The 22,883-nt window shown below is 42.1% G+C and overlaps 1 long non-coding RNA gene across 1 annotated transcript in view; it reads left to right on the forward strand.

Moving 5' to 3' along the window:
• The window catches only part of LOC146855098 (uncharacterized), a 339,896-nt gene extending 328,246 nt beyond the window's left edge, over nt 1-11,650 (forward strand). Inside the window, exon 3 of the long non-coding RNA XR_014980786.1 lies at nt 11,441-11,650. This is a non-coding gene — a long non-coding RNA (uncharacterized LOC146855098). The remainder of the gene's footprint in view (nt 1-11,440) is intronic.
• Nucleotides 11,651-22,883: the final 11,233 nt, after the last annotated feature.

Raw genomic sequence — 22,883 nt, forward strand, 5'->3', positions numbered from 1 at the left:
GGTCTAGTACCTTAAAAGAAATATATACACATATTAGGTTCTGTATTAAACACTAAGTGGCTGCAAAATCCTACAGTCTGATGCCTCAAAAAGTTAACTATTAGAGGAGAGTGTGTTTGTAAATACAAACACCTGATCTCCGTGCACGTAGCTTTAACGGTAGTTGGTGACACACTCACTCCATCAGGTCCAATCTATATGGAGGCAAACAGAAAAGGGAAATATGATTAGTAAAAGGTTCACACCTAGTAATCTATAGACCCATAACATAGTCAAAATTATCGTGCACATTTCCTCCCATATCATGATTATCACATAGTACATTTATATCTAGAGAAATAAAGAAAACTACGAAAACCTGAGCAAGTCCAAATAGAAAAGTGAAAAATTTAAAACTTTACAGAACAAGAATTCCTATAGGGTGTCAGGAGGTTTCCATATAGACAGGTTAGAGATGCACATGCATTTCTTCATCAATGTTCAACCCTATAGGGGCGATACTGCCGGCTTGAAGAATGAACTTGGATTCTGATCTGCGTAAGGCCAAAACTCTATTGCCCCCTCTGGGGTTTTTTGGAATAGTATCCAATGCAAAGTATTTGGCCTTTGTCCAGTCTCCATCATGATGTTGATTAAAATGTCTCACAGTACTGTAAGTAAAGTCTTTGTTAGTAATGGCTCGCCAATGTTCGAGTATCCTCTTCTTTAAAGGGAAGGTAGTTGAGCCTATGTACCACTTGTCACATGGACAAGTGATAACATAGACCACAAATTCTGTATTGCATTGTATGTTTTTTCACATGCACCATTTCCTGTTGGTTCTTTGTAGTGTAACCTCACTTACATTGTCACTGTAACTACAAGCTTTACATTTTCCACATTTGTGGAATCCTCCCTTCTTTGCCAGCCAGGTCAGTTGCTTATTTTCCATATGACTTCTCACTATTTGATCTTTTATAGATTTACCTTTTCTATATGTTATTGCTGGATGGGGACCTAGTATTTCTTTAAGTATTTTATCTTGGAGTGATATATCCCATCTTTTCCTGATTATTTGGCTGAACAGATTGGATTGTGAGTTGTAGGTGGTGAGCAGTCTGATTACAGAATCAGATTTGGTTATGTTAGTTTTAGGTGCTTTATAGAGTGATTCCTCCCTCTTTATTTCATCCGCTTTCTTCTCTCCTATCCTTAGCACGTTATTAGGATATCCTCTGGCGTGAAATCGTTTGCTCATTTCGGTTTTGTTTTTCTTATAAGCTGCTTCCGAGCTACAATTTCTCTTAGCACTGAGAAATTCACCAAAGGGAATACTCCACCTAAAATTAGGTGGATGGCAACTTGCAGCGTGTAACACTGAGTTGCCAGCTGTGTTTTTCATGAATACCTCAGTTACAAGTTTGTCCCTCTGCGCTGTGACTAATATCGAGGAAGTCTACACTCTCTTGACTATATTGCGTAGGGAATTTGAGATTTACTGAATTGTTAATCAGTTCTTTAGAGAATATATATATATAACATTAAAATTAACAAATTAATTTAAAGTACAAAAACACTTGGAAGCCGGAGTTTATTACATGCATCTTTGATCTGCATATACTACCTCCCTTATGCATATATATAGTTAGGACCTTGTTTACATATGAAAAGCATTTTTTGACTTGCCTATATCTTTGGCTCCGTTTTACGAAAATCTTTATGAAATTTGTAAAATAAAGTTCCCTAGTGAATCTTCTTGTGCAGAAAGTTTCAGAGTGATCCGTCAAGCATGAGCTGAGGTAGAGGGGGGACAAAAAAAGAATGTTTCCCTTATTAATCCCCTTAGACTCTTACACATGCCTGCAGCCTGAAACACTGGATGGAATTACACCAAATTTGGCAGAAAGATTGTGCTTTTTGTTATTTTGTGTAAATCCGTTCAGTAGATTGTGATATAGTAAGGGATATCAAATTTGTATTTCTATTATTGTGGCTAATTCATGGTGAATCGCGAATGCGCGTGCCAACAGGAATGCTGTGATTGGCTGGCTGGAACCTGAGCAGAGAGTTGCAGCTCCCATTTTAGTTTACCAGGAAAGTCCCCAGAGCTGAAATGAAATGGCAGAACTTGCCATAAGCGTGAGGTTTAATGTGCCATGACCCCAGGAGAGGAATATAAGGATCTTTCAGGTACTCCACATGTGTTCAATATGTTGCTAAATAGTTTTTTTTCCCACTCGCGATATTCACAAATTTGTTACGACCATCAATGGGGACAAGTATAGTGTCATGGCGAATTCGTGAATACAGGAAAATTTGTTTTAGAAAAATGCATTCACCGACCCACTCAGATAATGATGCAGCCACTCACAAACCTACTCAGAGACTCATGCATCCACTCAAAGACCCACTCACATACTCATGCATCCACCCACAGTCCAACTGACAGACTCAGGCACCCACTCAGACTCATGCACCCAATCACAGACCCACTGGTACACTTATGCCCCTACTCACAGACCCACTCAGATACTCACACACCCACTCATAGACCCACTCAGAGGCTCATGCACCTACTCACAGACCTACTCAGAGATGTATGCACCCATTCACAGAACTACTCAGAGACATACGCACCCAATCAGAGATCCACTCAGATGCTCATGCACCAACTCTCACACCCACTCAGACACTCATGCACCCTCTCACAGACCCACTCTGACAATCATGCACCCACTTATAGATCTACTCAGACACTCATGCACACACTCACTGACCTACTAATGCACCCCCTTACAGACCAACTCAGAGACCCATGCACCCATTCACAGATATACACCAAGACTCATGCACCCACTCTCAGACCCACCTAGACACTCATGTAACCACTCACAGACCCTCTCAGAGACTCACACGCCCGCTCAGAGACCTACTCAGATACTCACACACTCACTGACAGACCCACTTAGACACTCTTAGACTCACTCACAGACATACTGAGACACTCATGCACTCACTCACACACTCACTGTCAAATGTTAGTGGTTACAGTTAAGAAATAAAATTCAAAGTACCTCACAAATTAACTTAAAAAAACAAAGGTTACAGGGACATTATAGTTAGGAAACAAGATTAAAACACCTTAGAAATTTACAAAAAAAACCTTAGGGTATAGGGATGTTATAGTAGGAAATAGAATTTAAAACGCCTTAGAAATTCACTGAAAAAAGCAAACGTTACAGGAACATTATAGTTAGGCTCACATTTCACTCATACAAAACCAGTGAATATCTGAGCTAGCTATAACTTACTACTAGGGGTGGGCGGAATTTGCGAAAGTGACTTTCGCAAAATATCGCGAAAATGTTAAAAATCTCCGCAAACACGCGGAAATATTGCGAAGATGCAGAAGTTTTTTTCCCGCCCGTTCACGGTATTTTCTGCGTGGTCGCGGCTTGCCAACTTACCCGTGCGGTTGCTCGCGGGCGCGGCCATCTTGTTTTCACTCTTCTCGCGGTGCATGATCGCGAGAAGAAAGACATGATCGCACGACCAATGACATTACTGCAGGCGCGAACTGTCGCGAGACAGCGCAAATGGCTACCAACAATCCAACATCTCGTGGAGAACGTGACCGGATCGGGAAAACTTGTCGGCGAACGCGGGGATTCAGGTAAGGCGATCGCGCGCACGCGAGAATGTATTATTTTACAGCGCGAGCAAGAAACAAATTATCGCTAAGCTGCGGAATGCGGAAATTTTGACATTTTCGCGCTCTCCGCGGAACGCGAAAATGTCAAATTATCGCAATTTCCGCGAGCGGAACGGAAATTTATCCCAGGCCTACTTACTACCCCGCAATGCACTGCTTATGACCTCACATATTACATCACTCATGACATGGTCAGTGACATCACTGATGACATCTCAAATGAGATCGCTGATGACATCATCCAGTGAGTGTGAGTCTTTTCAAATAGTTTATGAGTGTTAAAGTATATACTAAGGTACTCCAAAGTTAAATTAGTATACTTTGTTTACTAGAAATGAGTGATACTATTTTTAACATATATTATGTGAGTAGCTCTGTGACTGTGTGTATCTGTGTTTGGGTGGGTGCCTGTGTGGCTGTGTGGGTATATAAGTGGATGTGAGAGTGGCTGCATTGGAGAGTGAGTGGGTGTGTAAGTGGCTGTATGGGTGGGTGAGTAGCAGTATCAGAGGCTGTATGGGTAGGTGAGCGGGTGTCTGAGTGACTGTATGGGTGAGTGAGTGGGTGTCTGAGTGGCTGTATGAATGAGTGACTGCATATGCAAGTAGCTGTAAAGGTGAGTGAGGGGCTGTTTAAGTGGGTGTTTGGTTAATTGAGTTGGAGAGTGAGTGTCTGTGTAACTGGCTGTATACCTGAGTGAGTTGCTGTGTGATTGGTTGTATGGATGTGTGAAAGGGTATGTAATTGATTTAGTGGTTATGTGAGTGGCTCTGTGACAGTGTATATCTGTGAGTGAGTGGCTGTGTGAGTGGCTGTATAGGTGAATAACTGGGAATGTGAATAGCTGTATGGGTGAGTGTGTGGTTGTGTGAGTGGCTATATGAGTGAGTGAGTGGGTGAGCTAGTCACTGTATGGGTGAGTGAGTGTGGGCATGTGAGTGTCTATGGGTGAGTGACTTCATGTGCCAGTGCTTACATCAGTGTATGAGTATTTGTATGAGTGACTGTATAGGTGACTGAGTGGGTGTATGGTTGAGTAAGTGGATGTGTGAGTGTTCTATAGGTCTGTGGATGGGTATGTGAGTGGTTGTGTGGTTAGGTATATGAGAGGTTGTGTGTGGGTGTGAGTCATTCTGTAGATGATGTCATCAGTGATATCATGTGTGCCCATTGCTGTACCCTGTAGTTATTAGTAATATTTTCTGTTAAATGTAAAAACATTGTGTGTAAGGCAATATTTCAACATTTCCAGTAGCATTTGTGTATGATCATACCATTCTATAGGACGGCCCCTCAGAAAGTAGCCACATGCTTGAATTCCGTTTTTGTGCTCTATGGATGTTTATAATGAAACAACATCTAGTGTCAGCATTAAATATTCCTGTTTCCAAGGGATTTGATCCAATTTTCTTTACAAATCTGTACTGTGTTTTAGATATGGTGGTAAACAATTTACATATTCTTGTAAAAACAAATCCAAATATCTAGAGCTGTTTTCCAATAGAGAACGAACTGAAGTAATGATAGGCCTCCCTGGTGGATTAGTGGTTTGTTTATGTATTTTTGGTAGGAGATAAATGGTTGCGATCTTGGAATTTTTCACTTTCATGTATTGGAATTCATCCCATTCAAAAAGATTTGAGTCATGCCATGATCTTAATTTTAAATGGTATTGTTCCTCCAATTCCTTTGAGGGATGTTTGTCAAGGCTAGTGTAGTGTACAATATTGTTAAATTGTCTTCTGAACTCCAATAGATAAGTTTACTGGTCCATCAGGATGATATTTCCCCCTTTATCAGAGGGCTTTATAATCAATGATGAGGTGTTCTGTAAATCATTAATGTCCTTCCAATCCATTGAGGAAAAATTGTTCTTTTTAGGATTAATCTGCCATTATTTTTTAAAGGTCAGTTAAACCCTCTATGACCAACTCCTGGAACAAATCAATGAGATTTCCGTGGAGTAACTGAGGACAAAATCTGCTCAGCTATTTAACCCACTTTCTACTTGATGGTCTGTTTCAAACCCCATATCTCTCAAGGTGTTACTACACGATGTCACTCTCAACTCATTACTAATAATCGATGATATATCCACATCAAAATTTGAAACTTCCCTTAATTCACAGGTGACCAATTCATGTATATTAATAAGATCAGGGGCATCCATTGCATTTGAATGACACTGTCCCCTTTTTTTGGGTTTGATCTGATGATACTTGTAAAGTTTCAATATCCTAATATATTTATATAGTTCTATTCTTGAGTCCGTAAAATCAGGTCATGCTGATGGACAAAAGGTTAAACCCAAGTTAGGTAATCTTTCCTGATTGGCATTGAGAGTGATTGATGAAATATTCACCACAAGGGGCTTTTTTTCTCGCCCAGATTCACTGGACCTATTTGATAGCTCTGTTCTTTCCTCATCCTCTTCCTCTTCCCCTTTCTTGTTCTGCAGTTTCTTTTTCGTAGATCCGTTGTACTCTGCCCCTTGCTCCTTGTTGTATAGTCATCCTCAGTAGCCATGATTCCCTGTGAAAATCCACCTTATCAGTTGCGGCTTCATCTGCACTTGATCCAGCCTCAGAGCTCATTCCACTCTCACTTTGGTTGTTTTTCATTGGCGGATCTGGTTTTTCTTTTTCCCTCGAACTGTCAAATTGTCTTGCAAAAGTGTACACCCGGCCATACTGATAATCCAACCTGTCCCTCGTAGATTTTCTAGCTTTGCGCTCCATAATTTCATCATCAGTGATCTGGCAGTGTTTTTTCCATCCTCGCTAACAAATCCTTTACAGCTGAATCGTCCTTATATTTTTCCAATTCCTTATTCAAAACTTCAATCTTCTCTGTCTGAAAATTCATTTTCCTCTCAGCATGTGTTACTAGGGTTCTCATTAATTTCACTGAACACTCTTCTGTATTTTTGCACCACTCATCTATTAGATCTTCATCCATGTCCTCATTTGTCGGTAATAACACAATCCTCTAGGGGTTCTTTTACATTCCAAATATTTGGCGAGGGAAGTCCTCTCCCACCAGTGGTACACCTCCAGTCGTCTTGCTTTTTCCAGATCTCTTACCAACTGAGTTGGTGTTTTATTTGTGACATTAGATGCATTCTCACTCCCCATACCCCCTCCTGGAATGTACAATCTGCAGCTATTCACCATTTTGCCTGTCTCTCTTACATCGTATATAGCAGTCAGCACTCTGTTCCACCTCTTGCTTTTTAAATGTCATGCTCAATGTTTCTTGACTCTCATTACTCACTGTTAAATTATTTCCGCTTACATTGCTTTCCACATAACCCTTATTTACTCATATTGTCACTATTCATATCCATAGGTACACTTAATCAGGCACGCCTTTCAGCATCCCCCTGACCTCTGTGTGGTCCGATCCCTCCCGATTGTTGAGCTGTCCTAGTTTCACTCCAAGCGGCGGGCTATGACATATTTGTCCAATCCTCTCACAACATCTTCCTTGCTCTATCATGCTCCTCACATCCCAGTGAAGCACTGCTTCGCGCCCAAGGGACGGACCATTACAAATGTCTTCAAACGCGGTTCTCTTCCATGGACCACTCAGTGAGCGGCACAACGAATAGTCAGCCTCCAAGATTTGTAGTCTGATATTTCTTTTATTTTTCCATTCTTTTGAGTGAACGCCGCATAGTTAGGTGGAACAAATTAAAAATCCAATAATGACTGACATGTTTCTGCTAACGCCTTCAACCGGGTCTCACAAACATTGTGGTGCATGGCATAGTTCCTTCATTTCGATGACCCTACAACACTAGAGCAACAACTCCATAAATGCCACAATGGCCAATTTCAACCTCCATTACTTTCATGAATATTTTTAATAAGTATTTTTTTTTAAAACATTTTCTTTTAACAATTTTTCTTTCATAAAAAACAGAGACATTCATCTGTGGTATCCCTAATTCCTCAATCATTCCATCAATTTCCTATTTCGGTAAGACTCGTAAATCTTCTCAATTATCATAAAAGTGCATAATGCTTCAAGATGTAATGATATTTGATAAAAGTGGATATCACTCTTTAAACAGTTAAGGTTTGATCTTAACAGTTAATGTAGGATCTTTGAAAACCTTATATCTTTACATCTTGTTAAAAAAGAAATCAGCTACAATTCATGCAATACAGGCAATGTGTAATCTATAGATGTCACATATAAAAACACATATAAAAATCATATGCGAAGACCACATGTGGAGGGATCATAAAAAAGTCTAGTCCAGACTACGCCTCCAATTTAATTATTTAAAGTGCATATTTCTTTTTCTATAAAGTGCATAGTGCAAGAACCCCAGAACCTAAAATGCACAATCCTCCTCACACACTGTTTTGCGAGAGTTACATTCTACATGATAATCTTTCACGTCTGAATTCATAATTTCTTGCAACCCATAAAGTGCATGACGAGTCCAAAATATAATCATGATCACTATTGTCATGATCCACATATTACAAAATTACTCAATCTCATTCCTTATAAATGCATAGACTACAAAGTTTGAAATGTCAAATTAATGTTCCATACAGTGTCCAATTCATAAGTGTACATCTAATTCAGCGTCTGCGTTGTGGCCCCAGGGTATCTCCATTCCTATTGACAATATCTAACAAGGTTCTTGCTTCCTCAATTCCCTCTGTTAATCTCTTTCTCTTGGATGAGCCCGAATGTCTTTGACTCCACAATAACTAAAGGTTGCCAATGATCGATTGTGGAATTGTTCAAAATGGCAAGCCATAGGGTAACTTCTATCACAATTTTTTATGGCTCAGATGTGCTGCAATATTACCAACTTCAACTTATTTATGGTTCTTCCCGCATATAGCTTATCACATCCGCATCTGAGAACATACATCACATAATCCGTATTACAGGTGATGCGATAATTGATTTTCACCTCATGGCCCTCAAAGGTTTGTGCAGTTTGAACCAAATTTACACGCTTTGCAGGAGCCACAGTTCACAAAGCCTCCCATATTGCAGAAAGCCAATTTTTTTCTCCTGTTTTGGGCGATAATGGCTAGAGGTCAGAATGTCTCCCAAGGATCTCGCTTTTTTGGAAGTTATTCAAGGCCCTATCTCCAAAATGTCTCTCAGATGCTCATACTTTCTTAAGACATGCCAGTTGTTTTGCAGGACCCTCTTGATGTTTGGTTGCACCATATTATGACTCAAGAATAATCTTTTGACGTCATGACATTTTTCTTCTGAGTTGTTGCTTTGTGAATATAGCAATTGATCTCGTTTTTTCACCGGCTCTTTTTCTAGCATCTTCCAAAATACTCTTAGGATACCCTCCATTGTGGAAACAATTGACCATGCCATCTAGCTCTTTATTATACAATTCTTCTGTGGAACATACATATCCTCTTGTACCTCATCATTTGACTATAAGGAATGCTCCATTTTAAAGCATCCGGGTCGCCACTTTTTGCATGTAGTAGGGAGTTGGTTGCTGTAGGTTTCCTATGTATTTTCATTGTTAGTGTGTTATCGACCACCTCTATTTCAACATCCAAAAAGTCACAGTGAAGGTTGCTCCGGGTACTCGTGAACTGCAAATTGAGCTCATTGCTATTCAATACATCCAGGAAGTCATCCCGTTTATTCTCACTGCCTTCCCATAGGATAAATAAATCGTCTACGAACCGGGTCCACATTGCGATTTTCCCAGTAAAGATATAATTTTCTTGGGCCCAGGCTACCTCCTTCTCCCTTCACCCCATAAACAGGTTCACGTATGTGGGGGCGAAGGAGGTGCCCATTGCCATACCCTGTACATTGTGCGTAAGGCAATATTTCAACATCTCCAGCAGCATTTGTGTATGATCATACCATACTATAGGAAATTCACATGCTCCAATTCTTTTTTTATGGTCTACTGACGTTTAGAATGAAACTACATCTAGTGTCACCATTAAATATTCCTGTTTCCAAGCGATTTGATCGAATTTTCTTTTAAAATCTGTACTGTCTTTTAGATATCATGGTAAACGGGTTACATATTCTTGTAGAAACAAATTCAAATATGTCGAGGTGTTTTTGCAATAGATATATAATAGATTTTATATATATATATATATATATATATATATATATATATATATATATATATACGAGTAAGATCAGTATCTGGCTGAGATTTGTTGACGACATTTTCTTTGTGTGGGAAGGTGGAGAACAAGAACTCTTCAAGTTCCTGAATGAACTAAATGAAAATGCTCTTAACTTGAAATTTACCATGCAACATAGCCAAGAAACTGTTAATTTCTTGGACATCAGATTGACAGTAAAAGAAAACAAACTAGAGACAGATCTATTTAGAAAGAGTACTGCGGGAAACTCAGTACTGTATGCAACTAATTGTCATCCTCAGAATTTTAGGTGGAGCATACCCTTCGGTGAGTTCCTCCGAGAAACTGTAGCACGGAGGAATCATACGAAAGAAACAAAAGGGAAATGGCAGAGAGATTTCTAGCTAGAGGGTACCCCTATGCAATGCTCAAAAAAGGTGAAAAAAGAGCAGATGAAATTAAAAGAAGCGAGGCACTCTACAAAGCACCTAAGAAAAAACAATCAGAGACAGATTCACCCATTGGACTTATCACAACCTTCAACTCCCAATCTAATCAATTTAATCTGATAATCAAAAAGAGATGGGACATCTTGACCCAAGACAGGGTACTTAAAGAAAAGCTAGGCCCATACCCTGCAATAACCTACAGAAAGGGAACCTCTATTAAAGACATGATTGTAAAAAGCCATTTCAGTCATTTGAAACCAACATGGTTGGACAAAGTAGGAGGGTTCCATTGATGTGGTAAGTGTAAGGCATGTAGCCACAGTGAAAATGTCAAAGAAGTTGTCCTAGAGAGAACCAAAAGAAAGTGGTACATTCGCAAGAACATACAGTGCAGTACAGACTTTGTAATCTATGTAATCACTTGCCCATGTGGCAAGTGGTACATAGGTTCAACAACTTTTCCAGTGAAAAAGAGAATATTGGAACATTGGCGTGCCATCACCAATAAGGACTTTAGCTACAGTACAGCAAGACACTTCCACAATGAACATAATGGAGACTGGACAAAGGCTAAATTCTTTGCCCTTGATACCATCACAAAAAACCCCAGAGGAGGGAATAGAATCCAAGCCTTACGCAGAACAGAATCGAGATTCATCCTGCAAGCTGGAAGTGTAGCTCCTTTTGGGATGAACAATGATGAAGAGATGCACGTACATCTTTAAATTAAATAACTTAGATCAATGTAGCCTTCGCTTTCTACCCTTTGGAAACTCCTGTTCCTTTTTCATAGGAGTTTAGTTTCTGTTTTAAAAAAAAAAAATTTTAGCCAGATTAAATATTAGTTTTATACATGTGTACTTGTAATAACATTGAGCATTTAATTCCCTGTTATCTGTAAAAAAAAAAAAAAAAAGTTTTGTGAATTTTTACATATTGTTTTCATGCACATTCTCGTTGGCTGTCATCATGGCACATGTGTTTTGGAATATATTGAATGCAAATGTTGAGATACTTTTTTGCCTAATCTGACTTTGTTTTCTACGACCTTAAGTCTATTAATTGCCTTAGCCACGCTCTCTAGTCTCATTATCTGAAATTGGAGTATGAATTATCACTATTGGATTTTATACCTGAATTATGATTAAACCTTTGTCCCCTTTTTTTTTGTCTTTCCCCTCTAGACTGGACCTGTGAAGCCCACAAGCACTACTGTTACCTTTAAGTGATACGAGCACGGAGTCTTAAGTAGTTGTTTTACAATCACCTTCTCCTTTTCTTTTGTACTCTTAGGAAACATGGGCCACACTGATTTGTTGCACTTTTATGATTAAAGATATGTGCACCTTATACATATATATATATATATTTTTTGTTAACCGATAGTGGGGATTGTTTATAGAGACAAAGGTTCATTGTTAAATCTCCCTTCACACTGAGTATTCTCTCTGTGAATTGGGGTACTGTACCCCGAATTTTCTGATTTCTTGGCATAAATAACCTACATGGCTTTCCTTTTGAAAGAGAGGAAAACAAAATTCTTGATAAAAAGGTGATTACTCTAGCAAAGTCAGCGATCAATTTATGTTTATATGAGGTCTGAAATACAGTCCAAATGAGATATATTTACTGACTATACATTCCGAATTTAATTTAAACACTGTGACCATGAGATGCATATGTAATTCCTGAAGGAAGAATAATTGTAATTACGAAGATCTTCACTATCTCATGAATACGCTGTTGTGCATGAATTTATAGAAATATTCTGTAATATTATCGACAGGATTGAGGGACTACATTTTCCTACAAGTCTTTTGTTCATGTCTTTTGATTTCCTTTAAGAGTCTGAACTCTGAACTTATGGTCATGTGACCAAGAGCTTGTTTGCTTGAAACGCGTCTTTTGTCCTGTTGAATAAATCGAACATTATCTAAAACTTGGATTTGTGTGGCTCGTGCTTGCAGAAAGAATTTACTTGCGAGCTTTTGGTGGATATATATATATATATATATATATACACAATACCTACTGGCAGACCTAGCTTCCATAGGAAAAGCATTTTTCCATTTGCCAATAACTTTGGCACTGTTTGACAGATCTTCACAAAATTTTCAAAACTTACATGAAGCTTACTTCAGCTGCTAACTTGAAAGTTTCAGGGTGATCTGTCAAGCGGGGGCCAATGAGAACCAGGGAGTGCTTAAAAGCATGTTGTTCCCATGTTAATTCCCATAGAACCTTTGGACACAGCTACAGCCTGAACTGCTGAACATCATCTCCTTGTGCTTGCTTTATTCGCCCTAAGTTGGCAGGGTATGCCCAGACGTTGGTCCCTTGCTCACTTTGCTACTGGATTCAAGCTAGCCTGGCTGATGAGGGCTGTTAGCCTGAAACCGGTTCCAGGATGCTTGTTTTCGGTCAAGGGAAGACATGGCTTGGTTGTTCGGGCAGGACTGTTTCCATGAGGCACAGGGTCAAGACTGATTTGCATATAGCTGTGTCTGAACTGGGGTGCCAAAGTGAGCTAAAGAACGTTGATGGATTCAACCCAGATCTGTGACTGGGGGTGAGTGTCTGAAAAGTTTCAGCGCTCCGTCCATCATCTCCTTGTGCTTACTTCAACAAATAAGAGCATTAAAAATGCTCACACTTATTGATAATGGAGAAGAATTAGTTTCAAAGACAGGGAGCTGTCTTTCCAGCAGCTCCCTGTCTGCGAAATCAATGCTGCTTCTGCAGGACACTGGGAGCTGGCAGGGACTGCGTGGCCTTCAGGCTCCCCTGTGGTCCCATCAAAAATGACTTGGTGCCCTGGGTGGGACCAGGGCACCCAGTAAAGTGGACAGGCCCTGGGAAGGGAACCACGCAGTGCCCTCCCTTAAAATGTTTTTTTAGAAAAGATTTTAATAAAACCTCTGGCAAGTCGCCAGAGGCCAAGCCACCAAAACTACTGAACTTCACCAGTTTTGTACGAGTAAAACCTGAGCCTAACTATAATGTCTCTGTAACCTTTGTTTTTTTCAGTGAATATATATATATATATATATATATATATATATATATATATATATATATATATATATATATATATATATATATATATATATATATATATATATATTCACTGAAAAAACCATAGGTTTCACACATGTTATAGTTAGCGGAAATTTTACTGATAAAAAACCAATGAAATTCCCCCGTTATAGTTAGTGCAGGCAACTATAACTCACGCGACCGCAATCCTCTGCTGATGCTAATACTGTATTTAGACACTTATTTGCCCATGTCTTCTTCCATACATTTTTAGCTATACATATATTACAAATATTTTTTTTTCATAAAGACACATATGTCATCAGCAGAAGATTGCGGTCGCGTGAGTTATAGTTGCCTGCACTAACTATAACGGGGGAATTTCATTGGTTTTTTATCAGTAAAATTTCCGCTAACTATAACATGTGTGAAACCTATGGTTTTTTCAGTGAATTTGCAAGGTTTTTTAAATGCTAATTCCTAACTATAACGTGTGTGAAACCTATGGTTTTTTCAGTGAATTTGTACGTTTTTTTAAATGCTAAGTTACTTTACGCCATTCGTGGCGTGCGCGCCCACTTAACGCAGTTTGTTCCGTGCGCACACCGTGCGCGCCCAGTAAGCACGCGGTGCGCTTCGCGCACCGCGCGCCCACTTTACGCAGTTAGTGCCGTGCACGCACGGTGGGCACGCGGTGCGCTACGCGCACCGCATGCCCACGTTACGCTAGATGGGCCATGTACGCACGATGCGCTTCGCGCACCGTGCGCACATGGAGGACATATGATGCACTTCGTTTTGAAAGGTAATATTTTAATTTTTCGTAATTTTTATAAGCCATGCACAAATGGCGCCCTTTGGGCACCATTTGCACACGGGGTGGACAGAGTGTGGATAACTTTTTTTTTAATTTTTTTTTTTTAAATATTATAGTTTATCTCATCTGTTATAAGCCATGCACAATTAGTGGCCTTCGGCCACCAATTGCACACGGGGTGGGGAGAGTGTGGATAATTTTTTTTTTTATATAATTTTTTACCGTACGCGTACGGTAAGCGTAATCGGCGAAATTAGCAAAAAAATAAAAATTCCGTTTTTGGCCTTGGGGGATCTTTGGGGACTCCCTCAACATGGCTATGTGTGTGGGAGCTGTCTAAACAGCCCCTTTACATGTTTTTGTGCTTTGTATTTTCATCATCACTCTCAGTGCGAGAGAGAAAATGGCGGCCGCCGCTTCCTGGTTTCGGCCGATTCGAATGTTTACTAAGATCTAAGAGCCAATCAGAATCGCGCTCGCGCACGCCACCGTACGCGTACGGTAAACGTACCGTAAGCGCACCGTAAGCTGGCTCAGATATATATATTGATTTAAAGGCTATTTTCTCAGAATCTACTGAACAGATTTACACCAAACCTACAAAAGGCACTTCCTTGACCTGAGGACTACCTCTCTGCCAAATTTCAAGTACTTCTGTTCAGCCGTTCGGGCTGTAGCCCTGTCTAAAGGTCCTATGGAAAAATGCATGGGAAAAACGCGTTTTGGGACCCCCCTTTTATCTCAGCCCCCGCTTGACGAATCCCCCCGAGACTTTCAGGGTAGGAGCGGAGCGTAGCGCCCCACCTATTTTGAAAAATTCGCGAGGATTCGTCGACCGGCGCCAAAGTTATTCAAAATAGAATGTTGCGGATTTCCTATGGAAACGTGGTCCTAACTATAACTACCTACTGGCGACCGCCAGTAGGTAATATATATATATATATATATATATATATATATATATATATATATATATATATATATATATATATATATATATATATCCATCCAACAGTTTGCCTGTAGAGAGAGGACACCACTCAGGTAAGTTCTTATCTTGACACCATTTATTCAAACGAAGGCAGTCACAGTGAGCAGACATCGCGGCAACTTCATATTCCCTCCCGACGCGTTTCGTGCTTTGGAGAGCACTTCCTCATGGGATGCTGGGATGTGGTGATTGAAAATGGCAGTGTTCGCGCACTACATTTGAAGCAATAAGTCCCCGCCCAGGTGGGCGTGGCCACCCCTGTGGCCTGATGGTCTGTGTAGTGCTGCTGTGTTACTTCAGTGAGTTGCCAGAGTTCAAAAACATTCTATCAATAAAATCCCCAGTGGGTGTGCTCGCAGCATGCCAGTCTCTGCGCTGTCACTTGATTCGCTGAATCGCACTCGCCTGACCTTTGGGCTGGACTGCATGTGGCACTTCAGCAGGACTGCGCTTGGCGCAGCGGGGTCACTCTCGCGGCTCAGGCGGGGCCGCGTAAATCCATCCAACAGTTTGCCTGTAGAGAGAGGACACCACTCAGGTAAGTTCTTATCTTGACACCATTTATTCAAACGAAGGCAGTCACAGTGAGCAGACATCGCGGCAACTTCATATTCCCTCCCGACGCGTTTCGTGCTTTGGAGAGCACTTCCTCATGGGATGCTGGGATGTGGTGATTGAAAATGGCAGTGTTCGCGCACTACATTTGAAGCAATAAGTCCCCGCCCAGGTGGGCGTGGCCACCCCTGTGGCCTGATGGTCTGTGTAGTGCTGCTGTGTTACTTCAGTGAGTTGCCAGAGTTCAAAAACATTCTATCAATGAAATCCCCAGTGGGTGTGCTCGCAGCATGCCAGTCTCTGCGCTGTCACTTGATTCGCTGAATCGCACTCGCCTGACCTTTGGGCTGGACTGCATGTGGCACTTCAGCAGGACTGCGCTTGGCGCAGCGGGGTCACTCTCGCGGCTCAGGCGGGGCCGCGTAAATCCATCCAACAGTTTGCCTGTAGAGAGAGGACACCACTCAGGTAAGTTCTTATCTTGACACCATTTATTCAAACGAAGGCAGTCACAGTGAGCAGACATCGCGGCAACTTCATATTCCCTCCCGACGCGTTTCGTGCTTTGGAGAGCACTTCCTCATGGGATGCTGGGATGTGGTGATTGAAAATGGCAGTGTTCGCGCACTACATTTGAAGCAATCAGTCCCCGCCCAGGTGGGCGTGGCCACCCCTGTGGCCTGATGGTCTGTGTAGTGCTGCTGTGTTACTTCAGTGAGTTGCCAGAGTTCAAAAACATTCTATCAATGAAATCCTCAGTGGGTGTGCTCGCAGCATGCCAGTCTCTGCGCTGTCACTTGATTCGCTGAATCGCACTCGCCTGACCTTTGGGCTGGACTGCATGTGGCACTTCAGCAGGACTGCGCTTGGCGCAGCGGGGTCACTCTCGCGGCTCAGGCGGGGCCGCGTAAATCCATCCAACAGTTTGCCTGTAGAGAGAGGACACCACTCAGGTAAGTTCTTATCTTGACACCATTTATTCAAACGAAGGCAGTCACAGTGAGCAGACATCGCGGCAACTTCATATTCCCTCCCGACGCGTTTCGTGCTTTGGAGAGCACTTCCTCATGGGATGCTGGGATGTGGTGATTGAAAATGGCAGTGTTCGTGCACTACATTTGAAGCAATAAGTCCCCGCCCAGGTGGGCGTGGCCACCCCTGTGGCCTGATGGTCTGTGTAGTGCTGCTGTGTTAGTTCAGTGAGTTGCCAGAGTTCAAAAACATTCTATCAATGAAATCCCCAGTGGGTGTGCTCGCAGCATGCCAGTCTCTGCGCTGTCACTTGATTCGCTGAATCGCACTCGCCTGACCTTTGGGCTGGACTGCATGTGGCACTTCAGCAGGACTGCGCTTGGCGCAGCGGGGTCACTCTCGCGGCTCAGGCGGGGCCACGTAAATCCATCCAACAGTTTGCCTGTAGAGAGAGGACACCACTCAGGTAAGTTCTTATCTTGACACCATTTATTCAAACGAAGGCAGTCACAGTGAGCAGACATCGCGGCAACTTCATATTCCCTCCCGACGCGTTTCGTGCTTTGGAGAGCACTTCCTCATGGGATGCTGGGATGTGGTGATTGAAAATGGCAGTGTTCGCGCACAGGCACCTCTTTGAATGGATGTTATGCGGCCTGCCTGAGCCGCGGAAGGGAGCCCCGGGGCTGTTTGAGCGGCCCACCACCGAAGACGCCCTACAACGTCTTCTTTGTGGAGAACAGTGCTGTTTGTTCGAAGGTTATTGCCCACAACGAGTCAAGAGTGCCTGGCTGAGCAAACCCACTGTGGTTTTATTTTGGACGCAAGTGAAGTAATCGGCATGTCAGCTCACTGAAAGAATACGAGCACCACAAGTTCCATGAGGCCATAGGGTGGCCACGCCCACTGGGGCGGGATCCTTCAATATTTAACGTGGGTGTTTGAAATTGACATGCTGCTGCCTCTCAAGTCCGGTTGCCTTTGAAAAAGTGCGCCATGCACGAAACGCGTCAGGCAAGATGAACTGATTGCCGCCATGCATTTTTACCGCTGTTGCTTCGAATAAAGAATTTTGGCAGATACTTACCTGGTCTGCGGGTTCCTTCCTTCACAGGCACCTCTTTGAATGGATGTTATGCGGCCTGCCTGAGCCGCGGAAGGGAGCCCCGGGGCTGTTTGAGCGGCCCACCACCGAAGACGCCCTACAACGTCTTCTTTGTGGAGAACAGTGCTGTTTGTTCGAAGGTTATTGCCCACAACGAGTCAAGAGTGCCTGGCTGAGCAAACCCACTGTGGTTTTATTTTGGACGCAAGTGAAGTAATCGGCATGTCAGCTCACTGAAAGAATACGAGCACCACAAGTTCCATGAGGCCATAGGGTGGCCACGCCCACTGGGGCGGGATCCTTCAATATTTAACGTGGGTGTTTGAAATTGACATGCTGCTGCCTCTCAAGTCCGGTTGCCTTTGAAAAAGTGCGCCATGCACGAAACGCGTCAGGCAAGATGAACTGATTGCCGCCATGCATTTTTACCGCTGTTGCTTCGAATAAAGAATTTTGGCAGATACTTACCTGGTCTGCGGGTTCCTTCCTTCACAGGCACCTCTTTGAATGGATGTTATGCGGCCTGCCTGAGCCGCGGAAGGGAGCCCCGGGGCTGTTTGAGCGGCCCACCACCGAAGACGCCCTACAACGTCTTCTTTGTGGAGAACAGTGCTGTTTGTTCGAAGGTTATTGCCCACAACGAGTCAAGAGTGCCTGGCTGAGCAAACCCACTGTGGTTTTATTTTGGACGCAAGTGAAGTAATCGGCATGTCAGCTCACTGAAAGAATACGAGCACCACAAGTTCCATGAGGCCATAGGGTGGCCACGCCCACTGGGGCGGGATCCTTCAATATTTAACGTGGGTGTTTGAAATTGACATGCTGCTGCCTCTCAAGTCCGGTTGCCTTTGAAAAAGTGCGCCATGCACGAAACGCGTCAGGCAAGATGAACTGATTGCCGCCATGCATTTTTACCGCTGTTGCTTCGAATAAAGAATTTTGGCAGATACTTACCTGGTCTGCGGGTTCCTTCCTTCACAGGCACCTCTTTGAATGGATATATATATATATATATATATATATATATATATATATATATATACAAACAAACTCGTCCAAGCAGAAGAAGCAGAGGCCACACAGGGGAATCCTTGAGAAGCTCTTTATTGGACCATCAGGGCATAATGCATTTTGGCGTGGGGTGTGCCTTCATCAGATGCCCTTCTCATTGGAAGATCACCGAAACCATCCTTTTGAACTACTGCGATCCTCCCCCTGGGTAGGGAAGTCAGCTGGCTCCTCCTTACAGATTCCTCACAGCTGCAGTCCGATGTCTGAAGACTACAGCCCCCAGAATGCATCTTGGTGGTAAGTACCAGTGGTGGAGTCCGTGCTCAATGAGAGCTGAAATATCGGGCAAAAGGGAGGTTTTTAAGTTGTTAAAGGTGAGTCCAGGGTCCAACTGCTTCCTCGGGTCCCCATAACGCTCCAACCTCACCATCCAAATGTCAACAGGGCAGGGGCAATGGTAACAATGTGCCAAAGTTCTTCATGCAGTCACGAACTGCAAGGCAGCCGCCCTTGTGTAATTTGGCTTTAGAGGCGGGCCTGAACCAATCCGATACCTCTGAAAAGAAAAAACAGCTACAGGAGCAGGTCCAGTGATGTTCAGGCCAACTTGCAGAGCGGGGCCTCTGTATCGCGTCTCTGGCTGATGCGCAAAATATCCAAACGAAACTCCTCCAAGCAGAAGAAGCAGAGGCCACACAGGGGAATCCCTGAGAAGCTCTTTATTGGACCACCAGGGCATAAATCATTTCGGCGTGGGGTGTGCCTTCATCAGACGCCCTTCTCATTGGAAGATCACCGACACCCTCCTTTTGAACTACTGCGATCCTCCCCCTGGGTGGGGAAGTCAGCTGGCTCTTCCTTACAGATTGCTCACAGCTGCAGTCTGATGTCTGAAGACTGCAGCCCCAGAACACATCTTGGTGGTAAGTACCAGTGGTGGAGTGCGTGCTCAATGAGCGCTGAAATATTGGGCAAAAGGGAGGTTTATAAGTTGTTAAAGGTGAGTCCAGGGTCAAACGGCTTCCTCGGGTCCCCATAACACTTCAACCTCACCATCCAAATGTCAACAGGGCAACGGCTATATATATATATATATATATTCACTGAAAAAACCATAGGTTTCACACATGTTATAGTTAGCTGGACATTTTACTGATAAAAAACGAATGAAATTCCCCCGTTATAGTTACTGTAGGCAACTATAACTCACGCGACCGTAATCCTCTGCTGATGCTAATACTGTATTTAGACACTTATTTGCCCATGTCTTCTTCCATTAAATGTTAGCTATACATATATTACAAATATTTTTTTTTCATAAAGACACATATGTCATCAGCAGAGGATTACGGTCGCGTGAGTTATAGTTGCCTACAGTAACTATAACGGGGGAATTTCATTCGTTTTTTATCAGTAAAATGTCCAGCTAACTATAACATGTGTGAAACCTATGGTTTTTTCAGTGAATTTGCAAGGTTTTTTAAATGCTAATTCCTAACTATAACGTGTGTGAAACCTATGGTTTTTTCAGTGAATTTGTACGGTTTTTTAAATGCTAAGTTACTTTACGCCATTTGTGGCGTGCGCGCCCACTTAACGCAGTTCGTTCCGTGCGCGCACGGTGCGTGCACCGAGTGCCCACGTTACGCTAGATGGGCCATGAACGCACGATGCGCTTCGCGCACCGTGCGCACATGGAGGACATATGATGAGCATCGTTGTGACAGGTAAAATATATGTTTTGTTTTGCTTTAATAAGCCATGCACAAATGGTGCCATTCGGGCACCATTTGCACACGGGGTGGGGAGAATGTGGATATTTTTTTTTTTTTATTATTATTTATTAACGTACGCGTACGGTAAGCGTAATCGGCGAAATTTTCGAAAAAATTAAAATTGCCTTTTTTCACTTGGGGGATCGTTAGGGACTCCCTCGACATGCCTAGGTGCTTGGGAGCTGTCTAAACAGCCCCTTTACATGTTTTTGCACTTTGTTTTTCAACCCCCTGTCAGAGTGCGAGAGAGAAAATGGCGGCCGCCGCTTCCTGGTTTCGACCGATTCGAATGTTTACTAAGATCTAACGGCCAATCAGAATCGCGCTCGCGCACGTCACCGTACGCGTACGGTAAGCGCACCGTAAGCGCACCGTAAGCTGGCTCAGATATATATATTGATTTAAAGGCTATTTTCTCAGAATCTACTGAACAGATTTACACCAAACCTACAAAAGGCACTTCCTTGACCTGAGGACTACCTCTCTGCCAAATTTCATTAAATTCTGTTCAGCCGTTCGGGCTGTAGCTCTGTCTAAAGGTCCTATGGAAAAATGCATGGGAAAAACACGTTTTGAGACCCCCCTTTTATCTCAGCCCCCGCTTGACGAATCCCCCTGAGACTTTCAGGGTAGGAGCGGAGCTCAACGCCCCACCTATTTTGAAAATTTTGCGAGGATTCGTCGACCGGCGCCAAAGTTATTCAAAATAGAATGTTGCGGATTTCCTATGGTAAGAGGGTCCTAACTATAACTATCTACTGGCGACCGCCAGTAGATAATATATATATATATATATATAGATAGATATTGATTGATTGACTGAACACAGCAGCCAGCTTTTAGGGAGTGGAAATGCCTCGGACGCAATCACCTTCCGACATTTAAATCCCACACCTGCAGTCTCGTAAAAATCCGTATCCACGAAAAGTAGAGACCACGCAAATCCAGATAAGGCACAATTGTTGTTTAATTTCAAAGCCGAGTTTTCACCAATCTGACGCGTTTCGGGCATCCGCCCTTGCTCACAGACAGTCAGTTAAATAAAATGAGCCCATTTTATACAATAAGACTTTCAATTGGCTACATTTTTTTCACCATTTCTTTGCACCATGTGACATTTGAAAAGTGAAGACATACTACTCCGAATTGCATAGTCTGTTTTCCAACCAATTTTGTTTCAAACCACAATGTATGTAATTGGTAAATAAAATAACAGGTTAAAATCCAAAACCATCAAACGTGAATCAATTATTCATTATATAACAATAATGGCAAGATTATTATATAGAACATATGTAAATGAACATAATTTCTTGGCATAAAATGCAATAGGTCCATAATTTTATCCTAAAGGTATCCAATTTTCATTGACTGTGCAAATAACGCAATAAAGTGCATATGTTTCAGATTAAAATTCATTATATCCAATGTGCAAATTACGCAAAGATGTAAACACAAAAAAAATGTGCAAATTATGCAATTTTATCAATTTTATAATGTTTCAGATATGGATACCAAACCATGAGAGTCATAATGAGATTCACACACATGCATAAAATGCAATTCATGTTAATAAAATACTAACGTTGTCATATTATAAGACAAAATACTGTGGGTGAACTAACTATTGTTAAGTTTATAGTCTAAACGGACACATCGCTGAGTCTATGTCAAGTAAATAGAGTGAAAAAAATTTATTAATGTATTCCTGAATGGTGCAATACTTCACACAGGAAAAAAGAAAAAAAGGGGAAATAAAAAGGGGAAATAAAAAATGGAAATTCATAGTATATTTACATGGAAGCGGTCAGGGCGATACACTCAAAAGAAAACTGACCAAAAACAGTATTCAATAAGATGTTAAAGAAACACATGTAGATCCTCCGTTGTATTTAGTATACTATGAATTTCCATTTGTTTCCATGAATTGCATTTTACAATGTCCATCATGCCTTGTTTATGTTACATTACGGAGCTTGAAAACACATAAACAAGGCATGATGGACATTGTAGTCCGAACAAATACAGAATTTCGAATCAGGGTGCAACTCGAACATTATACAATGTAGGGCATTAGCCACAGTATTTTAAGAGTACTATGAACAAAACGACCCTGTTTTTTGATATGTATAAAACGTGGTTATATTGTAAATAGCACCCGTAGTCCTTCTTCACTTTTTAAGACTCAAGTGTATTTAAACCTTGATGTGACTGCCCCTCGTATTTGCATATGATGAAGACCCACGTGAGGGTCGAAACCGGTAATGCTTTGCCTGTTGGAGAAATAAATACATTTACCCGATGTCCGACTGGAGGGCTTGTTTTCTCGCTGTAAGCTGCGTGGAAGTCTTCTGGTGTGTATTGG

Source organism: Triturus cristatus, chromosome 4_1 (genome assembly GCF_964204655.1).
Source record: "Triturus cristatus chromosome 4_1, aTriCri1.1, whole genome shotgun sequence".
Taxonomy (NCBI): domain Eukaryota; kingdom Metazoa; phylum Chordata; class Amphibia; order Caudata; family Salamandridae; genus Triturus; species Triturus cristatus.